This window comes from Arvicola amphibius, chromosome 8 (genome assembly GCF_903992535.2).
Source record: "Arvicola amphibius chromosome 8, mArvAmp1.2, whole genome shotgun sequence".
NCBI lineage: Eukaryota > Metazoa > Chordata > Mammalia > Rodentia > Cricetidae > Arvicola > Arvicola amphibius.
Genome location: NC_052054.1, coordinates 91954144 through 91974470, shown reverse-complemented (window position 1 = coordinate 91974470; position 20327 = coordinate 91954144).

Below are 20327 nucleotides of genomic sequence, written 5' to 3'. Positions count from 1 at the left end.
ATCAGGGGATTCGAATTAGAAAGGAAGAACTTAAACTGTCGTTATTTGCAGATGATATGATAGTGTACATAAGCGACCTCAAAAACTCCACCAAAGAACTCATATAGCTGATAAACTCCTTCAGTAACGTGGCAGGATACAAGATCAACTCCAAAAAATCAGTTGCCCTCCTATTACAAAGGATAAGAAAGCAGACAGGGAAATCAGAGAAGTATCACCTTTCATGATAGCCACAAATAGCATAAAATATCTTGGGGTAACTCTAACCAAGGAAGTGAAGGATTTATTTGACAAGAACTTTTAGTCTTTGAAGAAAGAAATTGAAGAGGATACCAGAAAATGGAAGGATCTCCTTTGCTCGTGAATTGGGAGGATCAAGATAGTAAAAATGGCAATTCTACCAAAAGCAATCTATAGATTCAATGCATTCCCCATCAAGGTCCCAACAAAATTCTTCACAGATCTTGAGAGGACAATAATCAACATTATATGGAAAAACAAGAAACCCAGGATAGCCAAAACCATCTTATACAATAAAGGAACTTCTGGGGGCATTACCATCCCTGACTTCAAACTCTATTACAGAGCTACAGTATTAAAAACAGCTTGGTATTGGCATAAAAACAGAGAAGTCGACCAATGGAATCAAATAGAAGACCTGGATCTTAACCCCCAAACCTATGAACACCTGATTTTTGATAAAGGAGCCAAAAATACACAATGGAAGAAAGAGGGCATCTTCAACAAATGGTGCTGGCATAACTGGATGTCAACCTGTAGAAGAATGAAAGTAGATCCATATCTATCATCATGCACAAAACTCAAGTCCAAATGGATTAAAGACCCCAATATCAATCTGAACACACTGAGCCTGATAGAGGAGAAAGTCGGAAGTACTCTACAACATATGGGCAAAGGAGACAGCTTCCTGCGTATAACCCCAGCAGCACAGACCTTAAGGGCAACATTGAATAAATGGGACCTCCTGAAGCTGAGCAGCTTCTGTAAAGCAAAGGACACTGTCACTAAGACAAAAAGGCAGCCTACTGACTGGGAAAAGATCTTCACCAACCCTGCAACTGACAAAGGTCTGATCTCTAAAATATATAAGGAACTCAAGAGAGTAGACTTTAAAATGCTAATTAACCCAATTAAAAAATGGGGCACTGAACTGAACAGAGAATTCTCAACAGAAGAAGTCCAAATGGCCAAAAGACATTTAAGGTCATGCTCAACCTCCTTAGCTATTAGGGAAATGCAAATCAAAACAATTTGAGATACCATTATACCTGTCAGATTGGCTAAAATCAAAAACACCAATAATAGCCTTTGCTGGCGAGGTTGTGGGGTAAGGGGTACACTCATCCATTGCTGGTGGGAATGCAAACTTGTGCAACCACTTTGGAAAGCACTGTGGCTGTTTCTCAGGAAAGGGATCAACATACCCCAGGACCCAGCAATTCCACTCTTGGGAATTTACCCAAGAGATGCCCAATCATACTACAAAAACATTTGTTCAACTATGTTCACAGCAGCATTATTTGTAATAGCCAGAACCTGGAAACAACCTAGATGCCCTTCAGTGGAAGAATGGATGAAGAAACTGCGGAATATATACATATTAGAATACTACTCAGCGATAAAAAACAATGACATCTTGAATTTTGCATGCAAATGGATGGAAATATAAAAAACTATTCGAAGTGAGGTAACCCCGACCCAAAAAGATGAACATGGGATGTACTCACTCATAATCGGTTTCTAGCCATAACTAAAGGATATTGAGCCTATAATTCATTCTTCCTTGAGAAGATAATAAGAAGGTGAACCCAAAGAAAAACATATAGTTACCCTCCTGGACAATGGAAGTAGACAAGATTGCCACACAAAAAAGTTGGGGACTTGGGGGTAGGGTGGGATAGGGGCAAGGAGAGATGCGGAGAGAAAAGCATGAAGGGGAGGATGGGGAGAGCTTGGGGGAATGGGATGCTTGGGATATAGGAAGGGTGGATATGGGAGCAGGGAAGCATATATCTTAATTAAGGGAGTCATATTAGGGTTGTCAAGAGACTTGACTCTAGAGGGGTTCCCAGGTATCCAGGGAGATGCCCCCAGCTAGTTCCCTGGGCAGCTGCGGAGAGGGAGCCGTAAAAGGCCAGATCCTATAACCATACTCATGAATATCTTGTATATCACCATAGAACCTTCACCTGGCGATGGATGGAGATAGAGACAGAGCCCCACATTGGAGGACCGGACTGAGCTCCCAAGGTCCTGATGAGGAGCAGAAAGAGGGAGAACATGAGAAAGAAAGTCAGTACCTTGAGGGGTGCGTTCACCCACTTGAGGTGGTGGGACAGAACTAACGGGAGATCACCAGTACCACTTGCAATGGGACTGATGGAACATGCTACCAAACCGGACTCTGAATGTGGCTGATGGTGTGACTGATGGTGGAGGCTGACTGAGAAACCAAGGACAATGGCGATGGGCTTGGACTTTACAGCACGGACGGGCTCTGTGTGAGCCTTGTCAGTTTGGTTGCTCACCTTCCTGGACCTGGGGGAAGTTGGGAGTAACTTGGACTTAACATAGGGTAGGGAACCCTGTTGGCTCTTTGGCCTGGGGAGGGAGGGAGTGTGGGTATGGGTGTAAGGGAGGGGAGGGAAGGGGTAGAGGAGGGGAGGAGATTGAAATTTTTAAAATATTAAAAAAAAAACTATGAAATAAAATGTGAATTTATCAGTCCTCTGGACTTCCTGTTTATGTGAATCCCTTAGTTGTTCTATTTCTGTACAAGTGTAACTTTGTTACATCCTGACCTTGCCTGGGTGGAATAAATTAACAAACAGTTTTCCTAGAATATAGACACAGTTTTGTTATAGACACCAACCTCAGGAGGACTGAGTCTGAACCTGTTCAATCTATAGCCACGCTGTTTAAAATGCTTTTAATTTTGACCTCAAGATTGACTATTTATGAATTTGAATAAAGCCCCATGTGAATTAACTATAGTAAATAATAGAAAAATGTGTATAATATGCAAGAATATCACTTGATATTTATACTTTGGCAATGATACTATTGATGATTAATTTTGCATATCTAACCATCTACGATAATTCGTAGCAACTTTTACTTTCATATTAATAAGGAAAAATTGTCTCTTTACTAACTCTGGCAATATGGCCTAATTCAGTTTCTTCTATTGTAATGTAGATAGACATTGATCGCAGTGAGACCGAAATCATGACAATTTATTCTCTTGACTTCTTGGGTTAAATTATTAGTGACTAACCTAAAGGCTATAGCAAAAATCTAAAGTAACAAGGCATCAGTGCAAACAATATTAAATTTATTTTAAAACTAAATTCAAACAAAATGTTTCTCAAAAAGTAACAGAATTTGTCTGTATATCCCTGAAGTTGACACTTAAGTGAATATTAAGTTGTGGATGCTTAATATCTATATAACGTTGGTGTAACAATGAAATCCACTCTAATCTTAGATAAGATGTGGTAGAAAATACATTTCATATGTTTTTATAGTTTTCCTTTCAGCAATAATAGTTTATATATTAATTAAATAATAATTTCCCTTAGGGATTGAAAACAGGATAGTCTCCATGTTCATGAAACTTCAGTTTGCACCCTCAGATTAGCCTAATTACATTTAAGTTTAGAACATGATATTTAATGATTTGGGGGAATCTCTAGATAGAAAACCGTGATCCCTAACTTCTGGGAGCTAATAGTCTTAGGAAACATTAGAAATTCTTCCCTCTGGTGATGATGCACAAGAGGTAGAGGCTCATGCTTAAAAGGCTAGTCACCTGAGACATAAACGTCTTTGTGGTAGTCCAAATTCAGAAAGTCCTTATGGGAAGGGTCTCCCCTGTGAACCCATTAAGGCTTCCAGAAACTGTTTTCTGTTTGATCAGACACAGACATGACAACATGCTCTGCTACTTTGAGGCTGTGTCCAGGTAGCTTGTTTTACATTGTTCTGTCATTGTCCCTTGCAACTGAGGTTTGCAAAACTGAAAATTTTGTTGAAACAGCAAACTGAAATGTGCCAGTTTTGTAAGTTGGTTTGTTGTGATTTTAATTTCTTCCTGATATTAGAGTTCAATCACGTGAAAAAAATTATCTAGGACCTACCTACATATATGCCAATGCAGCGTTTTGATTGTATGTCTAAGAGAAATCTCAGGGTTGATTTAAAGACTTAGCCGTCCATTTTCTCACAGGATGCCAACTGTATTTTGACAGATGGCGTGTGTGAAATGTAGTATTTTAAGGGAAGCTTGTTTAAAGGAAGGAAGTTTCATGGCAAAAATGTTACAAAGACATCCGTGTCATTCTAATGCAGATAAGAGGTCTAAGGTAGCAAGACATGGCGTGACTTGTGAAGTAGCCTTAGCTAAAAAACGATTGCAATTTTTAGAAGAATTTATCTGTCATTTACTTTTATATTTATATACAATATAAAAAATCAGAAAAAATGTATAACAGAATGCTACAAATTAAAAAATGTGTAATTTGATGTAAAATATTAAAACTTATTTAAAGATAGGTCTACCAATTTTAAGATAATATGTGAAATCATTTAATAGATTTTTAGACTTCTTATAATATATAACCTGTAATATTCTATTACATATATTATTTGTCTTAATACCCAAATGGATTTTAAGATGATTTGAGACTATTATTTTTTTTCTAATTATATGTTTGTGTGTTCAGGCTTCTGTCATACATGACAACCAAAAAATATATAAAAAATCAATTCTAGAAGTATGTGGAAGGATCCAAGAATATTTTTTTAATGAATAGTAAAAATTATAAAGTATATACTATCTTTATTAATAATTTAATATTGAGAAGTATCTCTCTTTTATAAATTATACAACACCTATGGAAACATGTGTAATGTAATTCTATTTCTAGTAATAAATTAAAATATTTTTACATTTATTATTTGTAATTCTCAGTTAAAGATGTTATTCAACCCAGCAATCAGAAAAAATAAATGTAAAACACTCAAATTATATATATATATATATATATATATATATATATATGCATATATGTATATATAATAGAGAGAAAGAGAAAGATAGAGAGACAGAGTGAAATTGTTATTGTAGGATTTGTGAAGAATCTGATACTTCACATTAAATTTTACCAGAAAAAAATGTCAAATAATATTGAGACGTTTCAATAATGTAACTGTCTTCATCTGTATATTGATGGGGAGAAGACAGATGCAGAAAGAAAAGGAGAAACATCAAAAAATGCAAGTAGGACATGATACAAACCTGGGACAACTGAGACAAGTGAATATCAGTAAGAAAGAAGTCTTTTATTCAAAGGTCTTTATGAGATAGTGTCACCTGGATCAATATACACCTAGGTGTGAAGAACTGTTAGTAAAGAGAGTTGTAGAGAAAAGATTAGCCTGCTTGATAAGTGGATATAAAACATTTGCAATACCAAACATGTCTAATACCAAGTCATGTCTGAGTGACTGAACAAAATAAGCCTTCGAATACACTCAACATTTGCCTATCTGGAAGACAAAGTATGAATGTCTGCCCACAAAAAGGCCTCATGCCCCCATGAGTGAACTTGAAAACCAAAAAAGGAGTCTGTGTTACCTTATTGTCAATTTGACACAAGTTAGAATTAGTTGGGAAAAGTTACTCTCAATTAAGAATATGCCTCTACAATATTTGCCTATAGGCAAGTCTATAGGGAATTTTCTTAATTAGTAACTGATGGAGGAGATCCCAGAATACTGTAGATAGTGCCATCCTTGAGCATATGGCTCCAGGGTATATAAGAAACCAGTTTGAGCAGGCAGTAAACAGCTCTACATGACCTTAGCATCACATTCTGCTTCTAATTTCCTACCCTGCTTGAGTCACTGACTTGATTTCGTTTGATGATGTACGTTGAAATGAAACTGTACACAGAGATAAACCATTTTCTTTCCAAAGTTGCTTTTTGTTTATGGTGCTTTATCACAGCCTTACAGACCTAAAATATGACAAAGAATAAATCAAAAATACTGCAAATGATATTTTCAGTAATGAGTATTATTCTGCTTTAATTCAATTTGAATACTTTGAAATAAACATATTAACTGAAAAGACGTTTTAGTCTTAAAATTAAAGGATGGGTTTTATGAATTTTATTTTTCATATGTCCCCTTTCAAGATGTGTATTTCATCTAAGAATTTATTATGTGCGTAGTGTTCTGCCTTCATGTCTGCCTGCATGACAGAAGAGGGCACCAGAGCTCAGTATAGATGGTTGTGAGCCACCATATGGTTGCTAGGAATTGAACTAAGGACCTCTGGAAGAGCAGCAAGTGCTCTTAATCTCTGAATCATCTCTCCGACCCAACTCATTATGAAGTTTAAGATTCACCATATGCAAATCCAACCATTAATATGTTTATTGATTTACTAAGGGAATAAGCATTATAAATGCTGTCAGAAAAGTTGTACATTGGATTTTGATGTAATATAGCAAGACAATGAGTGTGAGGTCCATATCTCAATGTCAGTGATCCACAAACTATTTCTGAAAAATGTATTAAAATGAATTGACAAAGAAGTGTCAGAGAAATATATATATATATATGAATATATTATATATGAATATTATATATATTTGCTTGTTATTGCATCTCTCATATTTGGTATTATCTCATTAAATAAGTAAAGTAACTTTTTAAATATTGGACCTAGACTTATAGCTATTTATTTTGCTAAGCAAGAGAGTTACTGTGATTGTAAAGGGAAAATATACACAGCAAAAGGAGAGAAACTGACTCAGTACCCAGACCACTAACATAGTCCGCTAGTATCTAGTCTGGGTCCCACAGCTTGTATCCTGGTCTACTTTAAATACCACACTTTTGCCACGGTCCACCTGTAGTCTTCTGGCAGAATCTGCCCTACTTTCAAAACCCAAAATTCTTTTCTGTGTCATTTTCAACCATCTCCCAGGTACCCAGACATCCAGCATCAGTCTACAGCATCTAGCTAAGTATGTACACCTGGTCACATACCCCGTCTTACCATAACCTGCCATATCTACCCTGGGTCTCACAGTCAATGCCCACTCAAGTCTGACAACTTCCTTCTATACAAAGCCAAGCTCTATTTATCCTGAAGAACCCACTCTACCTTGAACTACTCACAGGACCCTTCTGTGTAGCTTCCAACTACCTCACTTGGTACCCATATATCCTCCTCTAGGGCCAAACAAGGTGAATTTCTGTGACATCTGGCCCAAACATTTTCTTTAACTTTCAGATCTAGTCTGGGTTCTGGACTAGTGCAAAAGAGTAGTAAGAAATTCCTTGCCTATATGACACTAAGGTTGGGCCAGAAAGTGTCTTTTCTGTCTCTCAAATCATAGGACTTTCCCATACCTTATCTAATCTTTCCAAAAAGCCAAATCTTTACCCATACTCCATGATTAGATCAGGAAGTACATTCTATATGCCAAACTAGTGCCTTCTGTTCACCTAGCATCACTTCCCCCAAGCTATTTCCAAGCTCTAGACCAACATCTTTGCTCTATCCACATCAAACTCAGAACTCAAAGACGTCTGAGTACCCAGATCTCATTAAAAATAAAGACAATGTGAAAGAACAATCTAGTATCTTCCTTATAAAAGCTTCGTTGATAAGAATTACATAGATTAAATCCAGGTCACAAGATTTAACAGGAAAATCTTAAACTTAAAGAATTCAATGATTTTAGAGACAATATGAGGAAATGGTAGGGTAAAATCTACTTAAGGACATGGATTTATTTAAATCTACTAACAGAAAAAAAATTTCATTATCACAAATAATCCAATAGACAAATACTCTAGATAAAAATAAACAGAGAAACATGAGAATTATTTGATTTATAATTCAAATGAACTCCACGGTTTTCTACAGAATATTCTATCCTGTCACCAAGGAATATACATTCTACTCAGCAGTTTTGGGAAGTTACACTACACCACATCTTGGGAAAGAAAACAAATTTTTACAAATTAAAAAAAAAAAAGATTGAAACCACTACATACATCCTACATGACCACAGTGTGATATATTAAAAATTGGCAGCAAAACATTTCTAAGGAATAATCAAACTCATGGAGATTAAACAACTCATTACTAAGTAATGAAAGGATGAAAAAAATACCAAGAAAGAAATTTAAAAACAATCTCCCTGAAACTAAAAAAAAAAATCTATGGCACACTGAAAACAATCCTACAAGGGAAATTTATAGCTCTAGGTGCATATATTAAAAAAATCAGAGAAAGCACAAATACATGGTTTAATGATGTAACACAAAATCTTGGGTAACATGAAATTACCAGTTCTGAACATGGTCAATGAAAAAAGGTCTAAGCAGAAATCAATAACATAAAAACAAAAATACAATGCAAAGAATTAATAAATGTAACAGCTAGTTTGTTTAGAAATTAAAGAAGAATAAGAGACTCTTGGCCCAACTAACCAATATAAAAAGAAGATACAATTAGCAGAATCATAAACGAACAGGAAAACATTATAATAAACACCAAAGAAATTCACATTATCTGAGGAAATACTTCCAAAACCTGTATTCCAGTAAACTAAAAAAACTTAAAAGGAAAGGTTGGTATTCTAGATTCAGCCAGGTGTACAAAATAAAGTAATAATAATAAAGGAGAAGATTTAAAAAAATAAAAAGCTTGCCAGTTTAAAAAAAAATGTTCAGAGTAAATGGACACACATCATAATTCTATCAGGCTTTGAGATTTTATTTTACCCAAGTCAGTGTGCAAAGGTAAACAGACAAACTTACAACTAATGATGGAAATGATGCAGAGAAAAAGAAATATCCACTTACACTTTGTGGGATTATAAACTGGTGCTGTCACTAACAAACACAGGATAACGAATTCTAGAAATGCTAAAATAATTCTACCATGTTACTCAGCTATACCATTCCTTGGAGTATGCGCAAAGAATGAGACATCCCTTCCACAGGTACTTGCTCACGCATGTTAATTACTGCTCTATTCACCATACCTAGGATTTGGAACCAGATGATGAATGGATAAGGAAAACGTGGTACACATAGAATAGTATTTACCTGTAAAGAAAAATGAAATCATTAAATTTGCAAATAAATGGTGGCACTAGAAAGGGTCATATTGATGGGAGATCTAGATTTTTAAAAAAATGAACATAGAATGATTTCACTTACTAGAGATTGCTAGCTTCAAATCTTCAAATACGAGTACATAGTCTGTAGTAACGGCAGAAACTCGGCAAGTAAAATGTGAGTGTTTCCAGGCTGGAGACTGTGGGGAGCAAGGTGCAAGTGATTTGCTAAGAGAAATGAAAAATGGAGATTCTATGGAAAAGGAGACAAGTAAATACAAAAGAAGAAAGGAAGAAAGTGAAATACCAGTAACGATATCTGAAGAAGTCTCAAGGAAACATAGTGTAACCATTTGCTTTAAAAAGCCTATAATACATATAAGTCTGTGTAGAAGTATATACATGTAGTTTCAATGAACCTTTCTCACTGAGCTGATGCTCTTCTGGGAAACAATGATTACCTAAAGAAAAATTCTGAAATAACAACTTCCTCTTTGGAGTTGTCGGCAAAGTCTGTCCAAGAAATCCATGCTAGCAGCTAATGCTATTGTCCTTGATTGTCCCCTGGGGGTGAAAGGTAAGTCATTATCATTAAATCCCTAAAACAGAGACCAGAGGACCCTGCACTGGAACTGACCTAAATTCCTTCTCCAGGATGACTAGATATTGTACCAGAAGGAGCCATGCAAATTTCCAAAGGAGGGAGGCAACCAATAATCCCTCCCGACTATGATACTTATGACTGATATCAGCAAGCCTTAAGGCACAGCAGCTCTAAGATGAGCACACACGCCTTGGATATAGCCAACTGCTTTCCAATCTACTTAAGACCTACCCAACAAGAGGAAAATCATGGCTGGCACTGGAAATCTATGTAACTAACTACTCAATGTTAGTGAAAACGTGGTTATTGGAGGAGCATCTACAGCCACTAATTTATGAACCAGCATTGTTCCTAACAGCAATATAAATATTTGTTCTTATACCCAATGTGTAGTCTTCACCTCTCTTCAAAGAAATACATCCTTGCAACAGCCAGAGACCCACTACAGAAAATCACAACCAATCAAACTGCAAAGCAGTGGAGCCCTGCCGGATGGCTGCATTTCCAAAGACTCCAGCACCTAAGAATCAGGGAACATTGTGGGAGAGGAAGCAGAAAGACAAAGGATGAGGACATTTTCTGTAACAGTGTATCTCCTAAGGTCAGAAGCTACAGCCATAAAGTCTCAACAGCATGACTTGACTAAATACTGGCTCAAACAGGACAACATAAAGATCTTCCAAAGTGGACTGGGGAAAGTCCTACAGAAAGAGCTGCATGCTACTGAGGAAAGGTAACAACAGAAAAAATAGACCCCATGGAAAAGAGAGGTAGTGAGAGCTAAGAAGACTAAGTAATAGATACAGAGAACATTGAAGGTATCCTTGCATTCTCTACAGAATATTTTCAGTCATTAGATACAAGATCTCTAGGCTATGGAGAAATTACACTAAAACTTCTTATAAGAATAAGAGTAGGATCCATAAATATGGCATACTCAATTACTGAAATAAATAGTAAAATAGCAATCATATTGGGCTTGGTTTAGGTAACGAATGAGCATATAATATTTTATTTCTATTGCGTCTTCTAACATCAAACCAAAAACAAACATTTGCTTTTAAATTAATGATTTTTCAAGTATAGTCAAGGAACTTAGCTCAGCTGAGATTTGTCAAAATTGCTTGGGGATTTTCAAACCTATCCAGCCTGTGAAGTTAATTCCAAAGTTCTCCCACAACAATCAAACCATTAATATTCTCACCTTCCATGTCTAAATATGTGTTATTGTTCAACACAGTTTAGTTCTACAGTAATCTTTAAAACTGAAATATAATTCAATGTGAAAATCTATTTATTGATTTATTAAACAACTTTTGCTTTCAAAACTACAGATAATAAAATGAATAAAAGTCATTCTTGTCATCTCTAATTTTCTTTGCAATGTTTTATGGATAGGAAGATGTGTGTATGGATATACAAGAAAAGATTTAACTTGGAGAGAAATATAATGAAAGTAAGTTATTGGGTGGTAAAATAAAATTATGAACTATTTTTGAATGCCACACCACTCTTAAATTTTTAGTGAACTTGAGTAAGTCTCTTAATAATATGAAGGTTCCAGATTTCTTAAGTATTTCAGAGATATTGACTTTTTAAAAGGAAGGACAGTGTGAAAGTTAATGTTTTTATTTTCTTTAATTCTCATTTGTGGGGTAGATGGCTAGTGACACTTACGTAGTCAACTTATCATGTTTGAACATCATTTGGACTTATCTAGAGTAAGGTACCATCCTTAATGTATCTGCTTTGCTACCAAACATTTAGTAAATAGAGGGAATAAATAGTATTTCTTCAGTTATGAAAGATATCATATGGCTGCTCCAAATATACTATAAGTATGTAAAATGCTTTTAAAAGCCTTTTATTAATGTTTTGATTTTAGCTATTCTGACAGGTGTAAGATGGTATCTCAAAGTTGTTTTGATTTGCATTTCCCTAATAGCTAAGGAAGTTGAACATGGCCTTAAGTATCTTTTGGCCATTTGAAATTCTTCTGTTGAGAATTCTCTGTTCAGTTCAGAACCCCATTTTTTTAATTGGATTATTTAGAATTTTAATGTCTAGTTTCTTGAGTTCTTTATATATTTTGGAGATCAGACCTTTGTCTGATGTGGAGTAGGTGAAGATCTTCTCCCATTCAGTGAGTTGCCTTTTTGTCTTAGTGACTGTGTCCTTTGCTTTACAGAAGCTTCTCAGTTTCAGGAGGTTCCATTTATTCATTGTTGCTCTTATTGTCTGTGCTATTGGGGTTATACATAGGAAGTGGTCTCCTGTGGCCATGTATTGCAGGCTACTTCCCACTTTCTTTCTATCAGGTTCAGTGTGGTCACATTTACATAGAGGTCTTTAATCATTTGGACTTGAGATTTGTGCATGGTGATAGATATGGATCTATTTTCATTCTTCTACAGGTTGACATCCAGTTATGCCAGCACCATTTGTTAAAGATGCTTTCTTTCTTCCATTGTATACTTTTAGCTTCTTTGTCAAAAATCAGGTGTTCATAGGTTTGTGAATTGATATCCGGGTCTTCAATTCTATTCTATTGGTCAACATCTCTGTTTTTATGCCAAAACCAAGCTGTTTTCATTACTGTGGTTCTGTAAGAGAATTTGACGTCAGAGATGGTAATGCCTCTGGAAGTTCCTTTATTGTATAGGATTATTTTGGCTATCCTGGGTTTTTTGTTTTTCCATATAAAGTTGATTATTGTTATGTCAAGGTCTGTGAAGAATTTTGTTGGAATTTTGATGGGGATTTCATTGAATCTAAAGATTGCCTTTGGTAGAATTGCCATTTTTACTACGTTGATCCTACCAATCCAAGAGCATGGGAGATCCTTCCATTCGCTGGTATCCTCTTCAATTTCTATCTTTAAAGTCTTGAAGTTCTTGTCAAATAGATCTTACACCATGATACTTTATGCTATTTGTGGCTATCATGAAAGGTGATGTTTCTCTGATTTCCCTCTTCACTTCTTTATGCTTTGTGTAGAGAAGGGCTATGTGGAATAAGGGAAACACTCATCCATTGCTGGTGGGAATGCAGCTTGTACAACCACTTTGGAAATCAGTGTGGTGGTTTCTCAAAAAATTGGGAGTCAACATACCTCAGGATCCAGCAATACCACTCTTGGGATATACCTAAGAGATGCCCAATCATACTACAAAAGCATTTGTTCAACTATGTTCATAGCAGCATTATTTGTAATTGCCAGAACCTTGGAAACAACCTAAATGCCCCTCAATGGAAGAATGGATAAAGAAAGTGTGGCACATCTACACATTAGAGTACTACTCAGCAGTAAAAAACAATGACATCTTGAATTTTGCATGTAAATGGATGGAGGTAGGAAACACTATCCTGAGTGAGATAACCAGGACGCAAAAATATGAATATGATATGTACTCACTCATTAGTGGATTCTAGCCATAAACAAAGGACAGTGAGCCTATACTTCGCCATCTTAGAGAACCTAAGTAATAAGGTGAACCCAAAGTAAAACATATACAGATCCTCCTGGAAAATGGAAGCAGACAAGATCTCCAGGCAAAAGTTGGGAGCATGGGGTGAGTGTGGAGTGGGGGGAAGGGAAGAGGGGGAGAGAGAAGAGAGAAGGGGAGGGGTGGGGAGAACTTGGAGGAGTGAGATGGTTGTCATGGAGGAAGGACAGATATGGGAGCAGTGAAGAAGATATCTTAATTAAGGGAGACAATATGGGGTTGACAAGAGGCTTGACTCTAGAGGGGTTCCCAGATGTCCACAGACATGTCCCCAGCTAGGACCTTGGGCAGTGGAGGAGAGGGTGCCTGAACTGGCCTTGTCTCATAGTCAGACTGATGACTATCTTGAATATCACCATAGAACCTTAGTTGGGGGCAGATGGAGATATGTAGGGCCCGGGTCTGCCCTTGTTCCTGGGGCTCACCTTGAGGACGGTTTCTGGTCAGATGACTAAGCATCCTGTTTGTTCCTGTGCTCCCTCTGCCCCGCCGCCTGGTGATTTGTTGTAGGGCATTGTTGACTCTATTGTTGGTATGGTAATTTCCCACCTGCCTAGGTGGGAGTCCTTGTGCAGCAGTTAGATATGGTAATTTCCCACCTGCCTGGGTGGAATTCCTTGGGCAGGAGTGGGGTATATAAGATTTTCCCCAAGGCTAAATAAACGGCATTCGGCTGATCTCTTTTCGAATGACCCAGGTCTCTTTGTGTGTTCTTTCAATCTCCAGGCCCTTGTCCGACTCGCATAAGGTACAGTGGCACGCGAACTGTACCGAGGGGGTAACACAGAATCGGGTGTTACAATTGGAGGCACCGCCGGGATCATCAACTACAGTCGGAGACCCATCTGCGAGATCGGGAAGTAGGGATTCCTGAGAGGTCGCCCTTGGAAGTCTGGCCAGCAGGTAAGGAATCGAGTGGTGAGGGTGTATTGGTTATGGGTGCAAGTAATTCTGTTCCAGTGTTAAGGGGCCGGTTAACAGGCCAGTTGTAAAGTCTTTTGGAGAAACAAGGCACCAGCATTAAAGTTGAGACAGCACAAGAGATCGTTAAGACGGTTTTAGAGTTTAGTCCCTGGTTTCTACATGCAGGGGGTTTTAATATTACTGATTGGGAGCAGGTAAAGGCTGACCTTCAAAATGCTCTAAAAGATCGAGGGCCAGAAGAATTCCCCATAGCAATATTTTCGCTATGGCGCTTAGTCAGAGATGCTCTTCTCAGTGATGATGTTAAAGTAAAAGCAATTAGAGAATTTGAACAAAACCCTTGAGGAGATTCAGGAAGTAGAGAATCTGTGAGTTCTATTAAGAGTTTTGAGGAACAGGAAGTTAAGAGTATTAGAAGGGATATAGAACAGGAAGAAGAAATTTTAGAAAAGGAGATCGCACTGATAAAAAGAAGTTAGAAAAAGAGGAAAGGAAGGAAGCAAATAGAGATGTTTCCATGAGACCTCCGCCGCAAAATACATTTCTTGACACTTCAAATCCTTATACCAGTGCTTCCGCCCCTATAGACTTAGAGGCAGAAATTCGAGAGATCCAAAACAGATTAAATAATCTAAGTAGAGAGAGGCAGATTTATCCTGTTGTGGAAATTATTGATCCGCAAGGACAGAGGGTCAGGCAGCATAACCCCCTGGCCTTTAAGGATATTAAGCAGTTAAAAGAAGCAGGTATGGACTATGGAGCTCATGCTCCTTTCACTATAGCTTTTTTGGAATCCTTTGCAGAACTCAACCTTATACCCAATGACTGGATGCAGATTTGCAGGGCTTGTCTTTCAGGGGGAGATTATTTGTTATGGAGAGGTGAAATGCAGGAAAATTGCAAAAAGACAGCACGGAAAAATGCCAAGGCGGGTTTCCCCCAGCGTAACCTTGACAAGTTAACTGGTGAAGGACAGTATGCTGGTTTAGCAGCACAGATTGCATATGGTCCTTGTCTTATGATTTTTGTCAAGAGGTTTTACACCCCCATAGAAATGGAAATTTAAATGTCTTTATCTGGTTATGCAGGGACATTTATGGCACTCAAGTGATGGGTAGGGTAATTAATTGTTTCTGCCCTTAAGGAAGGTCAAGGTGGAGCCAGGTTAAGGAATTGTTTTCAATATGGAAGGTCAGGACACAACAAAAGGAACTGCCTTGCAGGTAAAGGGATGGTTAATCAGCCCAGGAAAAAAGCCAGGTGTAGTGGCACGAACCTTTAATCCCATCAACTAGACCCAGCAACTAGAGACAGAGACTGGTGGAACTCTATAAATTTAAGACCAGCCTGGTCTACAGAGTGAGTTCCTAGAACAGCTAGAGGCAGGATGCATAGTGACATCCACTTTTCCCTGGAATACTCTTATCTTTGTTATTAAGAAAAGGTCTAGTAAATGGAGATTGCTGTAAGATCTTAGAACAGTAAATGATTATGGACATTCTGCAGGGAAATCCAGACCCAACCTCCTTTCGTGAGTTGACACCTCAGGCAAGGAAATGTATTACTTTAATTGAGAAAAAGCTTGCCTCTGCTCATACTCATTATATTGACTATAGTCAGCCATTGCTATTGATAATTTTTCCCTCTCAGCATAGTCCTACTGGAGTTTTTTGGCAGCGAGGACCCATCCTATGGGTACATGAACGCGTGTCACCTGTAAAAATTGTTATCTCGTACCCATCAGCTGTGCTACGTGTTATTCAGAAAGGGTATAAACTTAGTTTGCAAACCTTTGGAATGTTACCTGATAAGGTTATTATGCCTTATACCCAGGCAGAAATAACTTGGTTACAAAATTTTGCTGAAGATTGGACCTTGTTTTTATGCACTAATCCCTGCAAGTTTGATAATCATTATCCTTCTGATAAGTTGGTCACCTTTTTCAAAAATCATCCGGTGTGTTTCCCTAAAGTTATTTCTTTGCAGCCTCTGGCAGGGGCTCGGAATGTGTTTACTGATGGATCTTCCACAGGGAGAGCTGTGGTAGCCCTCCCCTCCTGATTTTGATACTCAGCCTGTTGATACTAAATCTGCTCAGGTGGCTGAATTGATCGCTGTACAAATGGCCTTAAAGAAATATGCTGATATTCCATTTAACCTTTTTACTGATAGTCAGTATATAAGCAAAATTCTTGCACCTTTGGAAACTGCAGCTTATATTGCCTCTGTATCTCGAGTCCAGACGCAGTTATTGGCTATTCAAACTTTGCTTTGGGCCCGGTCTGTTCCCATTTACGTAGGGCATTTACGGGCTCATACTGACCTCCCTGGTCCCTTGAGCGAGGGGAATGCATTGGCTGATCAGCTTACCCGCCAAATTTGTGCGGTTAGTCTAGAATCTTATGAAGCCGCGGAAAAAGCTCATAATCGTTTTCATCTCAATGCTGGGTCGTTAAGATTTCATTTTAAGATATCTCGAGAGCAAGCCACTGACATTGTTAAAAAATGTTCTCTGTGTTCAGAACTTTTAACTGTTCCCCATTTGGGAGTTAATCCTCGTGGGCTTGCTCCTAATCATTTATGGAAAATGGATGTTACCCATGTTCCTTCTTTTGGGCGTTTGCAATATGTTCACGTAACCGTGGATACATATTCTCATCTTATTTTTGCCTCAGCTCATACAGGAGAAAAATTACGTGATGTTAAAAGTCACTGTCTCCAGGCCTTTGCCTACATGGGAGTTCCAAAAACTGTAAAAACTGATAATGGGCCAGCCTACACCAGCTCTGGCTTTACTAAATTTTGTTCTGACTTTTTCATTTCCCATAAAACGGGAATACCTTATAATCCTCAAGGACAAGCTATAGTGGAACGAGCGCATCGTATGCTCAAAGCCTATCTGCATAAAACAAGAAAGGGGGAATATGGTTCCACCCCCAGAGACCATTTGTCTTTTATTTTATACATTTTAAATTTTTTGACTGTTGATGCTCAATCTCATACTGCTGCTGACCGGCACTGGCGGCCAGATTCTTCCGGGATGCCTCATGTTAAATGGAAGAATCTAGCAGATGGCACCTGGTATGGTCCAGATCCTGTACTGGTGTGGGGAAGAGGGGCTGTTTGTGTTTTCCCACAGGATGCTGACAATCCAATATGGGTACCTGAGCGTCTGGTGCGTCCTGTGGATTTTCCCGTCCAGAAGCCTGAAGACAGGACAGAGCCAAGAGATCAAGTAGATGCTGGCTTGTCAACTGAAGAGTTGCTGGGATCCTGAGGAGCTAGCTGTTGTGGTCCGAGTGCTAAGGACCTATCTACCCATCCCATGATAATGCAGCCATTGCTGCGGCTGCCAGAGCAGCTAGAGCTGCTGGATTTTCCATTAGTCAGTCAGTTGCTTCTGCTTGCACAATGGATACCCTCTCAGGGCAGGTTGCAAATGCCTTGGCCATTCAAATTGAGCTAAATTTACAAATGAATATTGCAGTTAATTTTGCTATTGGTTGTGGTTAAAGTCCACTGCTAGGTTACAGTAAAGGCTTATTGCTGTTTTCTGTGGACCCTGGAGTACACAATTTACTAATTGGCTCTTGAGATTATTCTAGTTTAATATACCAGGGTTCCTTTCACCAGTGCTGAGACCTTACTTAAAGGACTCCAATTTGGGCAGATTTATTAAGCAGGCACAGTCTCCTAAGGAATGCTTATATGCACTGGAGCATCATCTTCATGGTTTCATGGTGCCAGAGCCAAAGGCAAACTCAGGTCAATGTTGCCACATGGCAAGTCCTCTTAGCAATTGTCCCAGAGAATCTTTCAGCACAAATCTGGCTGAACTAAGTGATGGGTGACTAGTGAGCCAATGACGGGAAAGGTTTTTGGGGGACTACCCCAACCTAAGACAGGAAATGTGTTTTGACCTGGATGCTTTCCCATGACGGGTAAGGGGTATTGCCTGACGTCCAATGCCACCCAAGACAGGCCTAGTCATAATTTATATAAAAGGGAGACCTGTAGGGCCCGGGTCTGCCCTTGTTCCTGGGGCTCACCTTGAGGACGGTTTCTGGTCAGATGACTAAGCATCCTGTTTGTTCCTGTGCTCCCTCTGCCCCGCCGCCTGGTGATTTGTTGTAGGGCATTGTTGACTCTATTGTTGGTATGGTAATTTCCCACCTGCCTAGGTGGGAGTCCTTGTGCAGCAGTTAGATATGGTAATTTCCCACCTGCCTGGGTGGAATTCCTTGGGCAGGAGTGGGGTATATAAGATTTTCCCCAAGGCTAAATAAACGGCATTCGGCTGATCTCTTTTCGAATGACCCAGGTCTCTTTGTGTGTTCTTTCAATCTCCAGGCCCTTGTCCGACTCGCGTAAGGTACAGTGGCGCGCGAACTGTACCGAGGGGGTAACACAGAATCGGGTGTTACAGAGATAGAGACAGAGACCCACATTGAAGCACTGGACTGAGCTCCCAAGGACCAGTTGAATAGCAGAAGGGGGAGAATAATATGACCAAGGAAGTCAGGACCACTAGGGGTTGATCTACCCACTGAGACAGTGTGGCCGAACTAATGGGAGGTCACCAAAGCCAGCTGGACTAGGACTGAAGGAGCATGGGATCAAACTGAACCCTCTAATGTGGCTGACAATTGGGGCAGACTAAGATGCCAATGATAGTGGCACTGGGATTTGTCTCTACTGCCTGTACCGGCTTTTTGGGATCCTATTCTATTTGGATGCATACCTTCCAAAGCCTGGATGGTGCAGGGAGGACCTTGGACTTCTCACAGGGCAGAGTACCCTGCCCTCACTTAGGACTGGAGAGGGAGAGAAGTAGGTTGAGTGGGGGAGCAGGAGGGAAATGGGAAGAGGGGAGGAAGTGGAAATTTTGATTCCTATTATTTATAAAGTAATAAAAATTTTTAAATGTAAAAAAATTAAAAGTTTTTAGATTATTTTCAAATTCTTATACAAATGTATTTACAGTTAATCAACCAAATTTATTTACAGTTAATCAGCCAAATTTCTTAGAAGGGTTGTGTAGGAGCAATCCCTAATTATAGAATTTCTTTGAAAACTGGACTTTAAATATGAACTTTCATATTTTTCATATTTCCAAGAAATGTAATCTTGTCCCAAGGAAAAATGGCCATCTTTTTAAAGATGATCTTTTAAGTTTCATGTAACTATTCTTTTGACCAATCAAATACTAATTTGTCTTCTATTATTAAAAAAAATCTTCCTGCGACAGATGGAGATAGAGACAGAGACCCTCATCAGAGCAACGGACTGCGCTCCCAAGGTCCAGTTGAAAGGCAGAAGGATGGAGAAGCAAGGAAGTCAGGACCGCAAGGGTTTGGTCCACCGAGGCAGTGTGCCTGTTCTAATGGGAGCTCAGCAAATCCAGCTGGACCAGGTCTGAATGAGCATGTGATCAAATCGGACTCTCTGATTGTGGCTGACAATGGGGGCTGACTGAGATGCCATTGATAAAGGCACTGGGACTTGTTTTTACGGTATGTTCTGGCGTTTTGGGACCCTAGTCTATATGGATGCACAGCTCCCTAGGCCTGGATGGATGGGGGAGGAACCCTGCCCTCTCTCAAGCAGGGAGGGAGAGGGAGGAGGGGATGTGGGGGAGTGGGAGGGGATTGGGAGGAGGGAAGGAAGTGTAAATATTTGAATGGAAAAATAAAAAATAAAAATTAAAAAAACAAAGAAAAAAAGAAAAAATGTTTAACTTTAACTTTTAAATTTTTGAAGTTAAAATCGACTTAAGGGAGATGATGTAAATAAATTTTTAATTCAAAATTTGCAAACACAATGTAAGAACAATTAGGAAAAAATTACCTTAATTAGGTATACTATAATACTAAGGCATTTTGCTGTTCAGTAAATAATAACTTTGATAACAAGTTTGACTTTCTAACTGGGCAATGGTAGAAGATCCCTTTATTCTAGCACTCGGAAGGCAGAGGCAGGTGGATCTCTATGGGTTCTAGACCAGCCTGGTCTATAGAACATGTTCCATGATAGCCAGGGTTACCCAAAACCCTATATACAGAGCCCTTCTATTCTCTAAGATTAAGTTAACAAAATAAAATAAAAATAAGCCTGCATTAAAACGTA